The sequence below is a fragment of the Pan paniscus genome, chromosome 14 (genome assembly GCF_029289425.2).
Source record: "Pan paniscus chromosome 14, NHGRI_mPanPan1-v2.0_pri, whole genome shotgun sequence".
In the NCBI taxonomy this organism is placed as follows: domain Eukaryota; kingdom Metazoa; phylum Chordata; class Mammalia; order Primates; family Hominidae; genus Pan; species Pan paniscus.
In genome coordinates, this window is record NC_073263.2 from 46,758,069 (window position 1) to 46,777,551 (window position 19,483).

At 37.0% G+C, this 19,483-nt stretch overlaps 1 long non-coding RNA gene across 1 annotated transcript in view; it reads right to left on the reverse strand.

Annotated features, from left to right (window-relative positions):
- Window positions 1-1,835: 1,835 nt before the first annotated feature.
- Window positions 1,836-19,483, reverse strand: part of LOC134728864 (uncharacterized) — a 144,165-nt gene continuing 126,517 nt past the window's right edge. Inside the window, exons 2-3 of the long non-coding RNA XR_010109735.1 lie at window positions 3,977-4,053; window positions 1,836-2,530 (exon numbers count right to left, since the gene is read on the reverse strand). This is a non-coding gene — a long non-coding RNA (uncharacterized LOC134728864). The remainder of the gene's footprint in view (window positions 2,531-3,976; window positions 4,054-19,483) is intronic.

Sequence of the window (19,483 nt, forward strand, 5' to 3'; positions counted from 1 at the left end):
TGAACCCGGGAGGCAAAGTTTGCAGTGAGCCAAGATCGCACCACTGCACTCCACTCTGGGTGACAAAGGAAGACTTCACCTCAAAAAATGTTTTTAAAAAATGGAAGTGTTGTTCTTTCATTTGTAAATGTGTTTTGGTAAAAGAGGGGCAGTTTAAGCAACCCTTTCTATTGTCTACATTGTTAAAATTCATCCGACATGGACTCTTGACTCCGTTTTGCCTGGGCAGACCCAATTCAAGCATTTACAACAGCTATAACCTCCTCAAATCAAAAAGAGGAATCAGCATTATTGCTAAGTTCAAATAAGGTCTTGTTTTATTTCATTTTTATTTTTGAATGCAGCCATTCCTCCAGGTGCTGTCATCAGGTAAGATTGTCAGTCCTGATTAGGTAAAGGTATTATTACAAAATGCAATTCTTAAACATTCAGTGTCTAACTACACTTTTAATAAGCCTTTCCCCCTCCCCTATGTATTCTCCCTTAGACACCCCTTCTCAAATTTAAAATCACAGAAACTAAAGTATGATGCCTAAAGAGAGCCTAGCGACTGCCCAGTCCTCTAATTTGATGAGTGGGAGTACTGAAGCCCAGAGGAGGTCAAGTAATTTGTTCCCAATGTCTTAGATAAGAAGAAAATGACCAGCTGGGAAATCCCACTCATGTCAAGGCAGAGGCACAGGGCCACAGACTGTGGTTGTATTGTGCCACACTCCTACATCCTTCTTTAGGAATCACAGAACATTCCTGTGTTGAGTCGGAGTCACTGACTTCCTTTTCAGGCTGACTGAGATCTGTCCTTACGGGCTGCGACAAGAAGTTTTGGTATTATGCTACACCAAGACCATTTATCTAGTTCAAGAAATGAGCACAGTCCTTAGAGCCCAGCAACTTTCCCCATGTCCAGTAAATGTAGCTTCTCCATTAGAAGCTGTCAGAATGGAGCCTTCTGGCTCATCTTGATTTTGATTTGTGCAAGAATGAATGGTTGTGCTAAGACAGCTTTCCTAGCTGATAGAGAGCGAAACTTTTCTCTCATAATCTATAAAAAAATTTAAATTAGAACTTTTTTCTCATAATCTGTGAAAAAATATTAAATTAAATCTGGCTCGTCTTGATTTTGATTTGTGCAAGAATGAATGGTTGTGCTAAGACAGCTTTCCTAGCTGATAGTGAGCCAAACTTTTTTCTCATAATCTATAAAAAAAATTAAATTAGAAGCATAGAGTTTATTTCATGACTTTTATCTTCCTGCAATTTTCTTGTGGGCATAAATGATTTGTTTTTATCCTGCCTGCCCCCCAATCCCTTTTCCAAGAGACTAAAAGAGTATCTAGTGCAAAGTAGAGACTCAAATATTTTTTAATAAACAGTGATCCCAGCCACCCAGTGCATGTTGCCAAATGCCAACCCCATAAATGATCAAACACATCATCTCATTCAGCCAATCAAAATCAAGTGCTACCTATTTTTTTAAGTTTTCATAGCCCTTGGGCATCTGCTTTCTCAGCATTTCCCAAACTTGAGTCATTCTCATCCTGCCTTCCTAATTTTGCTCTGTCAATTACCTCTACTATTATTTATTTCATATATTTTTAAATAGCCCCACTTTTGAAACTTAAATACATGCCTTTTAAAAGGAAGCTTTCTTACTACTATACATCAAAAGCCATTATTACTTGTTCTAAGTACTCATAACAACATGGTCACAACTATTAAAATTTACTAATGTGCATCCACATACTCTCTAAATTCATGGAGCATCTGCACACACTTTAAGAAACAATTCTGCATTACTCACTCAATTTTCTTGACATCCTTCTGAGGCAGGACAAACCTTGGGCCCAAAGAATTGAGGTAGGAGTCCAAGCAAGTTGCCAGTCACATAAAGGCAAACCTTGGCTCGGAAGTCAGGACTACCAGCCCCTAGGTTATGGTTCATGCTCTTTCCTCTGCTCTCCAGAACCTCCTATCTCCAAGTGTAGTTAGCAGCCCAGATGCAGCAGCATCCTCTAGAGACTTGTTAAAAATGCAGAAGCTCAGGCTCCACCCCAGGCCTATGCAGACTGAATCTGCATTTTAACAAGGTCCAGGTAATTCACGTGCACATTAAGTTTGAAAAGGCCTGGTCTAGATCAGCGGTTCTCTAACTTAGCAGCACATTAGAACCATCTGTAGAGACTTTAAAAACACCAGTGCCTGGGCTTCCCCTCCCAGAGAATCTGACTTAAGTGTCTGGGGTTTGCCCTGAGTCTAGGTATTTTTAAAAACTCCTCAGCTTATACAAAGCTGGCAGGGCCGGGCACAGTGGCTCATGCCTATAATCCCAGGACTTCGTGAGGCCAAAGTGGGCAGATTGCTTGAGTCCAGGAGTTTGAGATTAGCCTGGGCTAAAACCCCATCCATACAAAAAAAAAAAAATACAAAAAGTAGTTGGGCATGGTGGTGGCACATACCTGTAGTCCCGGCTACTCAGGAGCTGAGTCCTCGTGAACCCAGGAGGTCACGGTCTGGTCAACAGAGCAAGACCCTGTGTCAAAACAAACAAACAAGCAAACAAAAAATGCTAGCAGCTTACCAGCTAGGGAAGCCTGTAGAGCCAAGTTTTCCAAATGGGGCTACATTAATTGTTCCAGAACTTTAGCTGCATCAAAACCACCTGGATGGCTTGTTCAGCTACAGAGGGTCTGGCCATGCCCCTAGAGTTTCCAGCTGAGGGTCTGGAATGAAGCCCGATGATTTGCATTTCTAACAATCTCCAGGTGATGCAGATGCTGTGGGTCCTGGGACCACATTTTGAGAATCTATGCTAAATGAATCAGAGAAGACCAAAGCTCAAACTTATTCCAAGAACTTTTCAAGGCCCACCTGCAAGTTGTAGTGGAAGTAAGCATCTAAGGGTGCAAAAAAGTTTCACTGTAGACTAAGGCCTTTTACCTGAGCTCTCAAATGTTCACATTTCTCTTATCAACCTAAATAACAAACAGAGAGAGGCTCTCCACAAGAAAAAGATATTCGTTTGGAAACAGAGCCTTGTAATAGAAATAGGCAAGCCAGAGTAAACTATATGCATATTCACGGAGGTAAAGGAAGACAAAAGAAAAAATGAGGAAGATTATATGATCATTTGGAGATGATTATCCTTGGCTACAAAGATCACTAACAAAGGTGATGCCAGGCCCAAGTTGGACAGGCAGTTGTTGGGCAAATATCCTTCAGAAGCATTGTTGTGTGCAAAGTTGCAATGGGCTTTGTGCAAGATTGTGATTTTTGCAGTCTTCTGTGATAAGTTTTTGTTATCAGGCATGCAAGCCCAAGAATCCTTTTTTGCATGGCTTTCCCTGGCTCTATTTGTCAGGGTTTTGGTTAGGGGAGGGGTATTTTTAACACTCTCAATGTAAAAAATGCCATAAGGTAGGTACCCCAATTGCTTGTTTCGTCTTCATAAAATAACTTTTCCACCTGAACAAAGTCTACACACAAATTGTAAAAATACCCTGGCATGCAGTCCCTGGAAAAGTCTGGAGTCATTCTCGGGGTTCCCACCCAGGTGGGCAAGCATAGCCACCACAGATAAACACAAAGTAGGGGTGCCCGCTGGGGTTCGGCGGCAGGCAGTGGCCCTGGTTCTGATATTTGGCTGAAAACACAGCTCCTCTTTGTCACCCTCAGGACATTTCAGCTATTTCCTAGATAATAATCTCACCTCACCCTGCACAAAACAGGCACATGATCATGTCACTCTGACATGGTTTGAGTCCAAGGAGACTTTTGTTTTTAAAATAATTTAGGTTAGTAGTTAAAATATGAACTTTGGGCCAGGAGTGGTGGCTCATGCCTATAATCCCAGCACTTCGTGAGGCCAAAGTGGGCAGATTGCTTGAGTCCAGGAGTTTGAGACTAGCCTGGGCTAAAACCCCATCCCTACAAAAAGAAAAAACTACAAAAGGTAGTTGGGCATGGTGGTGGCACATACCTGTAGTCCCTGCTACTCAGGAGGCTGAGTCCTCGCTTGTACCCAGGAGGTCACGGTCTGCTCAACAGAGCAAGACCCTGTATCAAAACAAAAAAACAAACAAACAAACAAACAATGATAGCAGCTTACCAGCTAGGGAGGCCTGTAGAGCCAAGTTTCCCAAATGGGGCTAAATTAGTTGTTCCAGAACTTTAGCTGCATCAAAACCACCTGGATGGCTTGTTCAGCTACAGAGGGTGTGGCCATGCCCCTAGAGTTTCCAGCTGAGGGTCTGGAATGAGGCCCGATGGTTTGCATTTCTAACAATCTCCAGGTGATGCTGATGCTGTGGGTCCAGGGACCACATTTTGAGAATCTATGCTAAATGAATCGGAGAAGACCAAAGCTCAAACTTATTCCAAGAACTTTTCAAGGCCCACCTGCAAGTTGCAGTGGAAGTAAGCATCTAAGGGTGCAAAAAAGTGTCACTGTAGACTAAGGCCTTTTACCTGAGCTCTCAAATGTTGACATTTCTCTTATCAACCTAAATAAAAAACAGAGATGGGCTCTCCACAAGAAAAAGATATTCGTTTGGAAACAGAGCCTTGCAATAGAAACAGGCAAGCCAGAGTAAACTATATGCATATTCACGGAGGTAAAGGAAGACAAAAGAAAAAATGAGGAAGATTATATGATCATTTGGAAATGATTATCCTTGGCTACAAAGATCAATAACAAAGGTGATGCCAGGCCCAGGTTGGACAGGCAGTTGTTGGGCAAATATCCTTCAGAAGCATTGTTGTGTGGAAAGTTGCAATGGGCTTTGTGCAAGATTGTGTTTTTTGCAGTCTTCTGTGATAAGTTTTTGTTATCAGGCATACAAGCCCAAGAATCATTTTTTGCATGGCCTTCCCTGGATCTATTCGTCAGGGTTTTGGTTAGGGGAGGGGTATTTTTAACACTCTCAATGTAAAAAATGACATAAGGTAGGTACCCCAATTACTTGTTTCGTCTTCATAAAATAAATTTTCATAAAATCTCTGAAAACGTGGAAATATCTAAACCGTTTTCTGTATAAACGTGGAAATATCTACACCGCTATCTCTGTAAATGTGTAAACAATTACAACGCTATCTGTATAAACATGGAAATATTTACACCGCCGGATCTATAAACATGGAAATATCTACACCGCAATCTCTATAAACATGGACATATTTACACCGCTATTTGTAAAAACATGGAAATATGTAAACAGCTATCTCTATAAACATGGAAATATCTACACCGCTATCTCTATAAACATGGAAATATCTACACCGCTATCTGTATAGAGATGGAAATATCTACACCGCTGTCTCCATAGGCAAGGAAATATCGACACCGCTATCTGTATAAATATGGAAATATCTACACAGCTGTCTCTATAAACATGGAAATATCTACACCTCTATCTGTATAAACATGGAAATATCTACACCCGTGTCTCTATAAACATGGAAATATCTAAAACGGTATCTCTATAAACATGCAAATATCTACATCACTGTCTCTATAAACATGGAAATATCTATGCCGCTATCTCTATAAACGTGGAAATATCTACAACGCTGCCTCTAGAAACAAGGAAATATCTACACTGCTATCTCTATAAACGTGGAAATATCTACATCGCTATCTCTATAAACATGGAAATATCTACACCGCTATGTCTATAAACATGGGAACATCTACACCGCTATCTCTATAAACCTGGAAATATCTACACCGCTATAAGTATATATGTGGAAATATCTACACTATATGAATAAACATGGAAATATCCACACCGCTATCTCTATAAACGTGGAAATATCTACAGCACAATCTGTATAAAGGTGGAAATATCTATACCGCTATCTAAACTTGGAAATACCTACACCGCTATCTGTATAAACGTGGAAATATCTACATCACTATCTCTATAAGCATAGAAATACATACACCGCAACCTGCATAAATGTGGAAATATCTACAGCGCTATCTTTGTAAACGTGGAAATATCTACACCGCTATTTCTATAAACATGGAAATACCTACACCGCTATCTCTATAAACATGGAAATATCTACGCCGCTATCTCTATAAAGATGGAAATATCTACAACGCAATCTCTATAAACATGGAAATATCTATACCACTATATCTATAAACATGGAAATACATACACCGCTATCTCTATAAACATGGAAATATTTACAAAGCTATCTCTATAAACATGGAAATATCTAGGTCACTATCTCTGTAAACACGGAAAGATTGACACCGCTATCTGTAAAGCATGAAAATATCTACACCGTTGTCTGTATAAACATGGAAATATCTACACGGATATCTGTTTAAACATCGAAATATCTTCACCACTGACTGTACAAACATGGAAATATCTAAACCGCTATCTGTATAAACATGGAAATATCTACACAGCTATCTGTATAAACATGGAAATAACTACACCGCAGTCTCTATTAACCTGGAAATATCTGCACCGCTATCTGTATTAACATGAAAATATCTACACCGCTATCTGTATAGACGTGGAAATATCTACATCGCTATGTCTACAAACGTGGAAATGTCTACACCGCTATCTGTATAAACGTGGAAATATCTACACTGGTATGTGTATAAACGTGGAAGTATATACACCGCTATCTCTACAAACGTGGAAATATCAACACCGCTATCTGTATAAACATGGAAATATCTACACTGCTATCTGTATAAACAAGGAAATATCTACACCGCTATCGGCATAAATATGGAAATATCTACACCGCTATCTGTATAAAGATGGAAATATCTACACCGCTATCTGTGTAAAGATGGAAATATCTACACCGCAATCTGTGCAAAGATGGAAATATCTACACCTAAATCTGTGTAAAGATGGAAATACCTGCACCGCAATCTGTACAAAGATGGAAATATCTACACCGCTATCTGTATAAACATGGAAATACCTGCACTGCTATCTGTATAAACATGGAAATATCTACATCCCTATCTGTATAAACATGGAAATATCTCCACCGCTATCTCTATAAACATGGAAATATCTACACCGCTATCTGAATAAACATGGGAATATCTACACAGCCATCTCTATAAACATGGAAATATCTACACCGCTATATGTATAAACATGGAAATAGCCAGACCGCTATCTGTATAAACATGGAAATAACTACACCGCCATCTGTAAAAATATGGAAATATCTACACAGTCATCAGTATAAACATGGAAATATCTACACATCCATCTGTATAAACATGGAAACATCAACACGGCAATCTCTATAAACATGAAAATACCTACACCGCTATCTGCATGTACATGGAAATACCTACACCGCCATCTGTATAAACATGGAAATATCTACACGGCAATCCCTATAAACATGGAAATACCTACACCGCTGTCTGTATAAACATGGAAATATCTACACCGCTATCTGTATACACATGGAAATATCAACACCGCTATCTCTTTGAACATGAAAATGTCTACACCACTATCTGTATAAACACGGAAATATCTACATGGCTATCTCTATAAACATGGAAATACTTACACCGCCATGTGTATAAACATGGAAATACCTACACAATCATCGGTATAAACATGGAAATATCTCCACCACTATCTGCATAAATATGGACACATCTACACTGCCGTCTGCATAAACATGGAAATATCTACACAGCCATCTCTATAAACATGGAAATATCTACATCGCTATCTGTATAAACATGGAAATAGCCACACCGCTATCTGTATAAACATGGAAATATCTACACCGCCATCTGTAAAAAGAAGGAAATATATACACAGTCATCTGTATAAACATGGAAATATCTACACCGATATCTATCTGTATAACCATGGACATATCTACGCCGCCATCTGCATAAACATGGAAATGTCTACACCGCCATCTCAATAAACATGGAAATATCTATACAGCCATATGTATAAACATAGAAATATCTACACCGCCTTTTGTATAAACATGGAAGTATCTACACCGCCATCTGTATAAAGATGGAAATATCTAAACCACCGTCTGTATAAACATGGAAATAGCTACACTGTCATCTGTATAAACATGGAAATATCTACACCGCCGTCTCTATAAACATGGAAATAACTACACCACCATCTGTATAAACATGGAAATACCTACACCGCCATCTGTATAAACATGGAAATATCTACAGAGTCGTCTATATAAACATGGAAATATCTACACCTCAATCTGTATAAACATGGAAATATCTACACGGCCATCTGTATAAACATGGATATATCTACACAGCCATCTGTATAAACATGGAAATATCTACACCTCTATGTGTATAAACATGGAAATACCTACAACGCTATCTGTATAAACATGGAAAAATCTACACCGCTATCCCTATTAACATGGAAATATCAACACCTCTATCTGTATAAACATGGAAATAACTACACCGCTATCTGTATAAACATGGAAATATATACACCGCTTTCTGTCGAAACATGGAAATATCTACACCGATATCTATCTGTATAAACATGGAAATATCTACACTGCCATCTGTATAAACATGGAAATAGCCACACCGCTCTCTGTATAAACATGGAAATATCATCACCGCCATCTGAATAAACATGGAAATATCTACTCCGACATCTCTATAAACATGGTAATATCTACACCGCCATCTGTATAAAAATGGAAATATTTACGCAGCCATCTGTATATCCATGGAAATATCTACACCGCTATCAGTATAAACATGGAAATACCTACAACGCTATGTCTATAAACATGGAAATATCTACACCGCTATCCCTACAACATGTAAATATCAACAACGCTATCTGTATAAACATGGCAATAACTACACCGCTATCTGTATAAACATGGAAATATCTACACCGACATCTGTATAAATATGGAAATATGTTTACCGCCATCTGTATAAAGATGGAAATAACTACAGCGAAATCAGTATAAACATGGAAATATCTACACCACGATCTGTATAAACATGGAAATATCCACACCGCAATCTCCATAAAAATGGAAGTATCGACACCGTCATCTGTATAAACAAGGAAATATCTACATCACTGTCAGTATAAACATGGAAATATCTACATCGCCATCTGTATAAACATGGAAATATCTACACCGCAATCTCTATAAACATGGAAATATCTACACCGCCATCTGTATAAACATGAAAATATCTACACCGCCATCTCTATAAACATGGAAATATCTATACCGCCATCTGTATAAACATGGAAATATCTACACCGCCATCTTTATAAACATTGAAATATCTACACAGTCATCTGTATAAACATGGAAACATCTACACCTCAGTCTGTATAAACATGGAAATATCTACACGGCCATCTGTGTAAACATGGATATATCTTCACAGCCATCTGTATAAACATGAAAATATCTACACAGCTATCAGTATAAACAAGAAAAATATCTACAACCCTATCTGTATAAACATGGAAAAATCTACACCGCTATCCCTCTAAACAGGGAAATATCAACTCCACTATCTGTATAAACATGGAAATAACTACACCACTATCGGTATAAACAGGGAAATATCTACAATGCTACCTGTATAAACATGGAAATCTCTACACCGCTATCTGTGTAATCATGGAAATCTCTACACCGCAATCTGTATAAACATGGAAATATATACACCGCAATCTCTATAAACATGGAAATACCTACACCGCCATCTGTAGAAACATGGAAATATCTACAACGCCATCTGTATAAACATTGAAATATCTACACCGCAATCTCTATAAAAATGGAAATATCTACACCGTCCTCTGTATGAACGTGGAAATATCTACATCACTATCTGTATCAACATGGAAATATCTACACCGCCCACTGTATAAACATAGAAATAACTACACTGCCATCTCTATAAACATGGAAATATCTTCACCGCTATCCGTACAAACATGGAAATACCTAAACTGCTATCTGTGTAAACATGGAAAAATCTACACCGCTATCCCTATAAACATGGAAATATTGACACCGCTATCTGTATAAACATAGAAATATCTACACCGCCATCTGTATAAACATGGAAATATCTACACCGCCATCTGTATAAACATGGAAATATCTACACCGCCATCTCTATAAACATGGAAATATCTACACAGCCATCTGTATAAACATGGAAATATCTACACCACCATCTCTATAAACATGTTAATATCTACACCGCCAACTGTATAAACATGGAAATATCTACAACGCCATCTGTATAAACATGGAAATATCTACACAGCGACCTGTATCAACATGCAAATACCTACACCGCTATCTGTATAAACATGGAAATATCTACACAGCCACCTGTATCAACATGCAAATACCTACACCGCTATCAGTATAATCTTGGAATTAACTACACCACTGTATGTATGAACATGAAAATGTCTACACCGCTATCACCATAAACATGGAAATCTCAACACCGCCATCTGCATAAACATGAAAATAACTACACCGGTATTTCTGTAAACATGGAAACACCTACACCGCCATCTGTATAAACATGGAAATGTCCACACCTCAGTCTGTATAAACATGGAAATATCTACACGGCCATCTGTGTAAACATGGATATATCTTCATAGCCATCTGTATAAACATGAAAATATCTACACAGCTATCAGTATAAACAAGAAAAATATCTACAACCCTATCTGTATAAACATGGAAAAATCTACACCGCTATGCCTCTAAACAGGGAAATATCAACTCCACTATCTGTATAAACATGGAAATAACTACACCACTATCTGTATAAACATGGAAATATCTACAATGCTACCTGTATAAACATGGAAATATCTAAACCGCTATCTGTGTAATCATGGAAATCTCTACACCGCAATCTGAATAAACATGGAAATATCTACACCGCCATCTCTATAAACATGGAAATACCTACACCGCCATCTGTAGAAACATGGAAATATCTACAACGCCATCTGTAAAAACATTGACGTATCTACACCGCAATCTCTATAAAAATGGAAATATCTACACCGTCATCTGTATGAACGTGGAAATATCTACATCACTATCTGTATAAACATGGAAATATCTACACCGCCCTCTGTATAAACATAGAAATACTACACTGCCATCTCTATAAACATGGAAATATCTACACCGCTATCCGTACAAACAAGGAAATACCTACACTGCTATCTGTGTAAACATGGAAAAATCTACACCGTTATCCCTATAAACATGGAAATATCGACACCGCTATCTGTATAAACATAGAAATATCTACACCGCCATCTCTATAAACATGGAAATATCTACACCGCCATCTGTATAAACATGGAAAGGTCTACACCGCCATCTCTATAAACATGGAAATATCTACACAGCCATCTGTATAAACATGGAAATATCTACACCGCCATCTCCATAAACATGTTAATATCTACACCGCCAACTGTATAAACATGGAAATATCTACAACGCCATCTGTATAAACATGGATATATCTACACGGCCATCTGTATAAGCATGGAAATAAGTTCACCGCCATCTGTATAAAGAAGAAAATAACTACAGCGCCATCTGTATAAACATGGAAATATCAACACCGCTATCTGTATAAACATGGAATTATCTACATCGCAATATCTATAAAAATCGAAATATCTACACCGTCGTCTGTATAAACATGGAAATATCTGCATCACTATCTGTATAAACATGGAAATATCTACACGGCCATCTGTATAAATATGGAAATGTCTACACCGCCATCTGCATAAACATGGAAATATCTACACAGTCAATTGTATTAACTTGGAAATATCTACACCACCATCTCTATAAACATGGAAATATCTACACTGCCATCTGTATAAACATGGAAATATCTACACAGCCACCTGTATCAACATGCAAATACCTACACCGCTATCTGTATAAACATGGAAATATCTACACAGCCACCTGTATCAACCTGCAAATACCTACACGGCTATCAGTATAATCTTGGAATTAACTACACCACTATATGTATGAACATGAAAATATCTACACCGCTATCACCATAAACATGGAAATATCAACACCGCCATCTGTATAAACATTAAAATAACTACACCGGTATTTCTATAAACATGGAAATACCTACACCGCCATCTGTATAAACATGGAAATATTTGCACCGCTGTCTGTGTAATCATGGAAATATCTACACTGCAATCTGTATAAACGTGGAAATATCCACACTGTCATCTGTATAAACATAGAAATAACTACACTGCCATCTCTATAAACATGGAAATATCTACACCGCCATCTATATAAACATGGAAATATCTACACCGCCATCTGTACAAACATGGAAATATCTACACTGCTATCTGTATAAAGATGGAATTATCTACACCACCATTTGTATAAACATGCAAATTCCTACACCGCTATCTGTATAAACATGGAAATAACTGCACCGCTATCTCTATAAACATGGAAATATCTACAACGCCATCTGTATAAACATGGAAATATCTACACTGCCATCTGTATATGAATGGAAATAAATACACCACCATCTGTATAAACTTGGAAATATCTACACTGCAATCTGTATAAACATGGAAATATATACACTGCCATCTATATAAACATGGAATTACCAACACCACTATCCGTATAAAAATAGAAATAGCAACACCGCTATCTGTATAAACATGGAAATAACTACACCGCTATCTGAATAAACATGGAAATACCTACACAGCTATCTGTATAAACTTGGAAATATCTACACCGCTATCTTTGTAAAGATGGAAGTATCTACAATGCTATCTATGTTAACTTGGAAATATCTACAAGGCTATCTGTATTAACATGGAAATATCTACAACAATGTCTGTGTACACATGGAAATATCTACACCGGCATATGTAAAACATGGAAGTATCTACACCGCTATCTCTATTAACATGGAAATATCTACACCGCAATCTATATAAACATGGAAATATCTACACCGCCATCTGTATAAACATGGAAATACCTACACAGTCATCTGTATAAACATGGAAATATCTACACCTCAATCTGTACAAACATGGAAATATCTACAACGGCCATCTGTGTAAACATGGATATATCTTCACAACCATCTGCATCAACATGAAAATATCTACACTGCTATCAGTATAAACATGGAAATACTTACAAAGCTATATGTATAAACATGGAAAAAGCTACACCGCTATCTCTATGAACAGGGAAATATCAACTCCGCTATCTGTATAAACATGGAAATAACTACACAACTATCTGTATAAACATGGAAATATCTACAATGCTACCTGTATAAACATGGAAATATCTACACCGCTATCTGTGTAATCATGGAAATCTCTACAACGCAATCTGTATAAACTTGGAAATATCTACACCGCCATCTCTATCAACATGGAAATACCATCACCGCCATCTGTAGAAACATGGAAATATCTACAACGCCATCTGTATAAACATAGAAATATCTACACTGCAATCTGTATAAAAATGGAAATATCTACACCGTACTCTGTATAAACATACAAATAACTACACTGCCATCTCTATAAACATGGAAATATCTACACCGCTATCTATATAAACATGGAAATATCTACACCACCATCTGTATAAACACGGGAATATCTACACCGCTGTCTGTATGAAGATGGAATTATCTACACCGCCATTTGTATGAATATGCAAATTCCTACACCGCTGTCTGTATAAAAATGGAAATGACTGCACCACTATCTCTATAAACATGGAAATATCTACACCGCCATCTGTATAAACATGCGAATAACTACACTGCGATCTGTATATGAATGGAAATATCTACACCACCATCTGTATAAACATGGAAATACCTACAATGCAATCTGCATAAACATGGAAATATCTACACCACCATCTGTATAAACATGGGATTATCTACACTGCCATCTGTATGAACATGGAAATATCTACACTGCCATATGTATAAACATGGAAATATCTACACCGCTCTCTATAGAAACAGGGAAATATCTACACTGCTATCTGTATAAACATTGAATTAACTACACCACTTTCCCTATAAATATGGAAATATCAACACTGCTATCTGTATAAACATGGAAATATCTACACCGCTATCTGTGTAAAGCTGGAAATATCTACACCGCTATCTACGTAAACATGGAAATATCTACACCGATATCTGTATAAACATGGAAATACCTACAATGCTATCTGTGTAAACATGGAAATATCTACACCGGTATATGTATAAACAAGGAAATATCTACACCGCTATCTCTATAAACATGGAAATGTCTACACTGTCATCTGTATAAACATGGAGATATCTACAAAACCATCTCTATAAACATCGAAATATCTACACTGCCATCTGTATAAACATGGAAATATATTCACAGCCGCGTGTATCAACATGCAAATACCTACACCGCTATCTGTATAAACTTGGAATTACCTACACCACTATCTGTATAAACATGAAAATATCTACACCGCTATCACCATAAACATGGAAATAACAACTCCGCTGTCTGTATTAACATGAAAATAACTACACCGCTATTTCTATAAACATGGAATTACCTACACAACCATTTTTATAAACATGGAAATATCTGCTCCGCTATCTCCACAAACATAGAAATATCTACACCGATGTCTGTATAAACATGGAAATATCTACACCGCTATCTGCATAAACATGGAAATATCTACACCGTCATCTGTATACACATGGAAATATCTACAACGCCATTTCTAAAAACATGGATATATCTACACAGCCATCTGAATGAACATGAAAATATCTACACTGCCATCTGTATAAAGATGGAATTATCTATACCAACATCTGTATAAACATGCAAATATCTACACCGCCATCTGTATTAACCTGGAAATATCAACACTGCCATCAGTATAAACACGGAAATATCTACACCGTCATCTTTCTAAACATGGAAATACCTACACCACCATCTCTATAAACATGGAAATATCTACACCGGTATCTGTATAAACATGGAAATATCTACACCGCTATCTGTATAAGCATGGAAATATCTACACCGCTATCTATATAAACATGGAAATATCTACACAGAAATCTGTGTAAACATGGATATACCTACACCGCTACCTGTACAAACAGGGAAATACCTACACCGAAATCTGTGTAAACATGGAAATATCTTCACCGCTATCTGAATAAACATGGAAATATCACCATCGCTATCTGTATAAACATGGAAATATCTCCACCGCTTTCTGTATAAACATGGAAACATCTACACCACTATCGGTAAAAACATGGAAATATGTACAACACTATCTGTATAAACATGCAAATATATACAACGCTAACTGTGTAAACATGGAAATACCTTCACCACGATCTGTATAAACATGGAAATATCCACACCTCCATCTGTATAAACATGGAAATATCTACACTGCCATTTGTATACACATGGAAATATCTACACCGCTATCTGTATAAACATGAAAATATCTACATTGATATCTGTATAAACATGGGAATACCTCCACCGCTATCTGTATGAACATGGAAATATCTACATTGTTATCTGTATAAATATGGAAATATCTACACCGCTCTCTCTATAAACTTGGAAATTTCTACACCGTTATCTCTATAAACATGGAAATATCTACACCGCTATCTCTATAAACATGGAAATATCTACACCGCTATCTGTATAAATATGGAAATATGTACACCACTATCTCTATAAACATGGAAATGGCTACACCGCTATCTCTACAAACATAGAAATACCGATAACGCAATCTCTCTAAACGTGGAAATATCTACACTGATATCTGTATAAACATGGAAATATCTACACCGCTATCTCTGTAAAGATGTAAATATCTACACCGCCAACATGTCTATACATGGAAATACCAACACCACCATCTCTATAAACATGGAAATATCTACACCGCCATCTGTATAAACATGGAAATATGTACAGCACCATCTCTATTAACTTGGAAACATCTACACCGCCATCTGTAGAAACATGGAAATAACTACACCGCCATCTGTAGAAACTTGGAAATATCTACACAGTCATCTGTATAAACATGGAAATATCTACACCTCCATCTGTATAAACAAGGAAATATCTACACTGCCATCTGTATAAACATGGATATATCTACACAGCCATCTGTATAAACGTGGAAATATCAACACCGCTATCTGCATAGACATGGAAACACCTACACCGCTGTGTGTATAAACATGGAAATATCTACACCGCTATCCTTATAAACATGGAAATATCAACACCGCTATCTTTATAAACATGGAAGTAACTACACCGCTATCTGTATAAACATGGAAATATCTGCACCGCCATCTGTATAAACATGGAAACATCTAAACCTCTATATGTGTAATCATGGAAATATCTACATCGCTATCTGTATATATATGGAAATATGTTCACCGCCATGTGTATAAAGACGTGAATAACTACAGCGCCATCTGTATAAACATGGAAATATCTACATCGCTATCTGTATAAACATCGCAATATCTACACCGCAATCTCCGTAAAAATGGAAATATCTACACCGTCATCTGTATAAACTTGGAAGAAACTACACCGCTATCTGTATAAACATGGAAATATCTGCACCACCATCTGTATAAACATGGAAATATCTACACCGCTTCCTGTGTAAACATGGAAATATCTACCTCGCTATCTGTATAAACATAGAAATATCTACACTGCCATCTCTATGAACATGGCAATATCTACACTGATATCTCTATAAGTATGGAAATATCTTCAACGCCATCTCTATAAACATGGAAATATCTACACCGCAATCTGTATATACATGCAATTATCTACACCGCCATTTCTATAAACATGGAAATATCTACACAGCCATCTGTATAAACAAGGGAATATTTACACAGCCATCTGTATAAACATGGAAATATCTACACCGCTGTCTGTATAAACATAGAAATACCTACACCGCTATGTCTATAAACATGGAAATACCTACACCGCTATCCCTATCAACATGGAAATATCAACACTGCTATCTGTATAAACATGGAAATAACTACACCGCTATCTGTATAAACATGGAAATATCTACAATGCCATCTGTATAAACATGGAAATATCTACCCTCTATCTGTATAAACATAGAAATATCTACACTGCAATCTCCATAAACATGGAAATATCTTCAGCGCCATCTCTATGAACATGGAAATATCTACACCGCCATCGTGTATATACATGGAAATATCTACAACGTCATTTCTTAAAACATGGATATATCTACACAGCCATCTGTATGAACATGGAAATATCTACACTGCCATCTGTATAAAGATGGAATTATCTATACCAACATCTGTATAAACATGCAAATATCTACACCGCCATCTGTATTAACCTGGAAATATCAACACTGCCATCAGTATAAACACGGACATATCTACACTGTCATCTGTATAAACATGGAAATATCTACACCACCATCTGAATAAAAATGGAAATATCTACACTGCCATCTGCATAAACATGGAAATAAGTACACTGCTATCCATATAAACATGGAAATATCTACACCATGACCTGTATAAGCATGGAAATATCTACACAGTCATCTCTATAAACATGGAAATATCTACACCACCATCTCTATAAACATGGAAATATCTACACTGCCATCTGTATAACCATGGAAATATCTACACAGCCACCTGTATAAATATGCAAATATCTACATCGCTATTTGTATAAACATGGAATTACCTACACCGCTATCTGTATAAACATGGAAATATGTACACCGCTATCCCCTTAAACATGGAAATATCAACACCGCTATCTGTATAAACATGAAAATAACTACACCTCTATCTGTATAAATATGGAAATATCTACACCGCCATCTGTATAAACATGGAAATATCTACACCGCTATCTGTGTAATCATGGAAATCACTACAACGAAATCTGTATAAACATGGAAATATCTAAACCGCTATCTGTGTAAACATGGAAATATCTACACCGTCATCTGTCTAAACATGGAAATACCTACACCGCCATCTCTATAAACATGGAAATATCTACACCGGTATCTGTATAAACATGGAAATATCTACACCACTATCTGTATAAGCATGGAAATATCTACACCGCTATCTATATAAACATGGAAATATCTACACAGAAATGTGTATAAACATGGAAGTATCTACACCGCTACCTGTATAAACAGGGAAATACCTACACCGAAATCTGTATGAACATGGAAATATCTTCACCGCTATCTGTATAAACATGGAAATATCACCATCGTTATCTGTATAAACATGGAAATATCTCCACCGATTTCTGCATAAACATGGAAACATCTACACCGCTATCGGTAAAAACGTGGAAATATCTACACCACTATCAGTATAAACATGCAAATATATACAACGCTACCTGTGTAAACATGGAAATACCTACACCACGATCTGTATAAACATGGAAATATCCACACCTCCATCTGTATAAACATGGAATTATCTACACTGCCATCTGTATACACACGGAAATATCTACACCGCTAACTGTATAAACATGAAAATATCTACATTGCTATCTGTATAAACATGGGAATATCTCCACCGCTATCTGTATGAACATGGAAATATCTACACCGTTATCTGTATAAATATGGAAATATCTACACCGCTATCTCTATAAACATAGAAATTTCTACACCGTTATCTCTATAAACATGGAAATATCTACAACGCTGTCTCTATAAACATGGAAATATCTACACCGCTATCTGTATAAATATGGAAATATGTACACCACTATCTCTATAAACATGGAAATGGCTACACCGCTATCTCTATAAACATGGAAATACCAATACCGCTATCTCTATAAACGTGGAAATATCTACACTGATATCTGTATAAACATGGAAATATCTACACCGCTATCTGTGTAAACATGTAAATATCTACACCGCCAACATGTCTATACATGGAAATACCTACACCGCCATCTCTATAAACATGGAAATATCTACACCGCTATCTGTATAAACATGGAAATATCTACACCGGTATCTGTATAAACATGGAAATATCTACACCGCTATCTGTATAAACTTCTAAATAGCCACAGCGCTATCTGTATAAACATGGAAATAGCTTCACCGTCAACTGTATAAACATGGAAATATCTACACCTCCATCTGCGTAAACATGGAAATATCTACCTTGCCATATCTATACACCTGGAAATACCTACACCGCTATCTGTATAAACATGGAAATATCTAC